Here is a 4,747-nt window from a genome sequence, read left to right as displayed (position 1 = left end):
AACAGGAATTTATAAGAAATTAAAAAGTTTAAATATTTACAGAAATAAAAATATTTATTTTTTTGATTGGCTATCATTTTTGTTCTCTAAAGTTTTTAGATTTGGTATTCTTTTGACTGTTTAGATAAATTTTTCAGAAAAAGAGGAATAGAACTATTAGATATCAGCATTTAAATTGAGAAATTATTGATACAATTTAATTGTGTATTTTAAAGTATTTTTAAAAATTACATTGTACAAAATAATATATGATAACATATACACTACATAAAGTATCTTTCATTTATGAAATATGTCTAAATTTTAATTTTTACTGATAAAACGTTAAATTTCTAATACTTTAACTATATGATTGTAACTAATTTGTTTGAAAAATTGTTGAAAGTTGTATTGTTCATAATTTTATAAAAAATCAATTATGAGTAATACAAAATTATTTTTGTTTGCTAGCATTTTGTTACTCTACAATCTATTTTATATATTATATTTCTGTAATTTTTTAGTTCTTTTCAATTGAAACAAAAAAGAATTACAGAAATCTTTTTTCTTATTAGAAAGTTATTAGAAAGTAGACATTAATATTCCTCTTTATTTTTACAATGGAAAATGTAATTATAAATTACATAAAATGTAATTATAAATTACATTTTATGAATTTTTATATGATGTAAAACTTTTGTACTTTTAAGAAAAAGATTGAAAATAAAAAATATTTTTCTTATAAAAAAAAATCTTACAGTAGATGTAATTTTATACAAACTTTATAGTTTATTATATGAACTAATATGATGTAATATTTAGTGTTAATTAAGTCTTAAAAAATAAAACTATTTAGCATATTATGATTTAAAATGTTTTCAATTGCATCTGTCATAATTTCCTTGTTTGTTTTAATATTACTTTTTGTTTTAATTTACATTGAGGAAGATCAATGCTTTTGTATTTATAGTAGAAATTTTTCTCTGTTATAAATTTAACCTTTTTCTTGTGGAAATTTCTGAAGATACGTTGAATAATAAATTTGAAAACTCAGATTTAATAAGCACAAGTTGGCTAGTGCTTATTGAGGGAATATTTGTTGGTATCTCTCGTAAATACTTGTTCTTTCTATTAAGTGCATACTAATGATTAATATGATGGCATTTAATCAAAAGCAAATAAAATTGCCTTTTAATTAAAACAAGATAAGTCAACATTTATAAATTAGTTTTCAATTATTTAAAATGGGAAATAGCAACTTAAATCACAGATAATAAATATAGCCTATATCTATGTTTCTTTTCTGTTATGATATGTATTTATCAGAATGATAAAATTTAACTTGTTTCAAAATACTGTTTTTTTTTATTAAGACTATTATAAAATATTTATAACATAATTGCTAGATTAAATTTTGGTATTTTATTGTTAATGATTTAATGATAATGCATATCATCATTACAACATCACTTACATAACTTAAAATCTGTTCATAATACCAGTAATGAAATTTACTGGTATTTGTTTCTGTATTATATTAATTAATATTGTAGAAATAATAAATTTTAGTTCTTTTTATATGCTATAATAAATGCAACATAAATTCAAAAATGTTGTATTATATTTCAGTGTTTGTATCCATGGGTCATTAGCCTGTTCATTTTTTCAAGCTAAAATTTGTTAAATTCTAGATTTAATATTTTCAGTGACAAATTTTAAATATAAATAATTCAGATAATAATGATAAATGTGTGTGTAAAGTAAAAAATCTTATTGTAGTTTTATCTTCTAAAAAAAACTTTGGTGCTAATTAAATTAATTTTTAAATTAGTTATACTATAATTTTCTTCAGCAGATAAGATTCATGTGTGTACAGGATGTTTCAAAATTAAAGCAGGAAATCTTAGGAAAAGGTGAATACAAAATGAATATTTAAAGAAACTAAAATAGAGAATTTGTAATAAAATAAGTTAGTCATATAACTACGGTTTAAACTTAAACTGATGCACATATACCAGTATGTTGTATAAAGTTTTTCTCTGTGCACAACAAGAGATTAATACAGTATCTTATAAACGGCCCTTTGATGTTCTAGAACAGTGGTCGCCAACCAGTGGTCTGTGAACCACTGATGTGGAGAAATTTGGATATTGATGAACTCAAGATATGCAAAACATGAAAGAAATGCAAGATGCTTGATTGCTTCTTCTCACTCATTGGGGGTTTTTATTCAAATCTAAAACCAAACATGAAATAACTGTTATCAATAAATTAATGAATAATCAACAATAAATAATGTTGTAAGCGCAATTGTTGCCCTTTGTGGAAAAGAGCCAAGAATCCATAAACTTATTTCAAACTATAATTAAACAAGTGCATTTTATATTAATAAAGTAAAATGGAACTTTTGTGGTCATTATTCTGTAGATGTTTGTATTATTTAAAAAAATTTATGATCTGCAGGATTAAAAATTGTGAGTTTAGTGGTCCATGAGGTCAGAAAGGTTGGTGACCACTGTTCTAGAATGTTCAGAGTCAGACAATTACAATTCAGTATTAATAGATATTGATTCCCATATGAAAAGTAACTGCTGATTCAACACAGCTTCTCTGACAATGTAGGAAAATCTTGCATGTTTATTTAATAATGTTGAGATTTTAACATTGAAGTTAGAATGTTTCTTTCAGTTTCACATTGTATTTTTAATCTTAAGAGAGCCTAATAATGTGTTGACATGATTCATTTGGAGACAGTTTTAGAATATCAAATAAATTTTTAATTATGTTTCTAACTTAAAAGAACAGTTTACTAGAATATATTAAAGTAAATATATTTTAATAGTAGTTTTCTTATCATTTATTATTTATTTAGACTAACTAAATTATTTGAAAATAATTGTTTATGATAATTTTATCTGTCTGCCCACATTTAAGTTGATTTTTTGCATAAGAAAAATTATCAAATGCTTCTTCATAAATACAGTTATTATGTAAGTTAGTTTTTTTTTTTAAAAGTGGCTTGATGAAGTCTATATAATAATCTTTTCTGACTATTTTAGTCTGTAAAGGCTAAACAAAGTAACAGAAGAATCTTGTTGGAAAGAAACTGACTTTACCAATTGGTGTAATTATGAAAAAATGCTAGAAAAAATAATGTATACCATTATCTGTCGGTATTATGTAAAAATAATTTATTTTGCAAGTACTTTCGACAGTACATAATTGTCCTCTTCAGACGGAATCGTTCATAGGGAACAAAACATTTGAATTCAAATATATACTGTCGAAAGTACTTGCAATATATATAATTTTTACATAACATATACTACTGTCTATCAGTGTTATCTTTTTCTATTAATATTTGGCATGTATAGCTGTTTAAAACTATATTACTAACATGAAAAAGCTTTTGTAAACATTAAATAAAATTATTAAAAATAAACTATATAAAAATTTATCTAAAAAATTTACATCAATTTTCAAATGGAATCTATTTAAGTGAAATAAAAGCTGTTTCAAATGATTGAAATATTTTGTGTATTGTTAAAGAAAATAACTAACTGTATTTCAAATATTAATTTCTTATTCAAAAAAAATTAATATTTTGAAAAATATTTATTTAAAGAAAATTTAATGATAGTTACTGCTTAGTGCCCGTAGGATAGAAAGAGATAAAAGTGAAAAATAGAAACTACTGGTAGTAACTATGGATGAAAGCAATTTAAATAGCTTCATTTACATGATTTATGATTTTATTACAGAAATATAAATTATGCATGATTTATTTTATAAGAATTTTATTTTATTATTTCAGTTTCTTAATGAATCATTTAGAAGATAGAATAATACTCCTAAACATTTTGAAATTTCTGTAATAATATGGCAAAATGTCTGTTGGTGGTGAAGCCCTTGTATACAACTGCCATTCTTTGGAACAATCACATCATAATATGACAAATTATTCACAAAGTGAAACATTGAATATTGATAATGTAGTTGATAATATTGATAACGTTGCAATGTTGTATCATGCTCAAACAAAGACATCACCTATAACTTCATGGGTGCCAGGGTCTTCGTGCCAAGCCTTACGCCATGCTGTTTCTACACTTAATCGTCTTGATGATTTCAACTGTGAAAAAATTGATTCTGGTTTTTTCTCTGAAGTATTTAAAGTAAGTGCTTTTTTTATATAATAATTCATTTATAAAATATACTTTTTAACTATCTGTACACCATAGTTGTAAGAATTTTCATTATTCTTTGTGTGGTACTTATAATGATGTATTATGTACTGTACTGTACATTCTATACAGTATTAAGAATAACATAATAATTTTTTCTTATGTAGTAATAAGTGAAAACTATTTTAATAAAGATACAAAAAAATAAATTTTTAGTTTTCTCTTGCCAATGATATCTATCTCAATGTTTCTTGTAAAACTTTAAATATTGAATCACCATGTCATATGACCATCATCCCTATTATTAGCCCACCAATTTGTTGGCAACTGGCTATCTTTTTGTAAAAAAAATATGGATTTGCTATGAGCAAAGTAATTCACATTGNGAGCGAGAAGAGGCGAGAAGCGATAAATATCAAAACCTGTCAGATATGTGCGAGAACCAGAAATTCGCTCTCGCCAGCGTTATTTCTCGCTTCTCGTTTGTGCATGGTTTTCCTTTGCGAAAACTAAATCGCTCGCAACCTCTCGCTCGCTCTAAATTCGCGTCTGCATAGTCGCACCCTTACTCCCAGGTTTCTCGT

This window comes from Centruroides sculpturatus, unplaced genomic scaffold, assembly GCF_000671375.1.
Source record: "Centruroides sculpturatus isolate CEXI.00-Female unplaced genomic scaffold, Cexi_2.0 scaffold2494, whole genome shotgun sequence".
NCBI classification, from domain to species: domain Eukaryota; kingdom Metazoa; phylum Arthropoda; class Arachnida; order Scorpiones; family Buthidae; genus Centruroides; species Centruroides sculpturatus.
Note: the sequence above shows the minus strand (reverse complement) of the source record.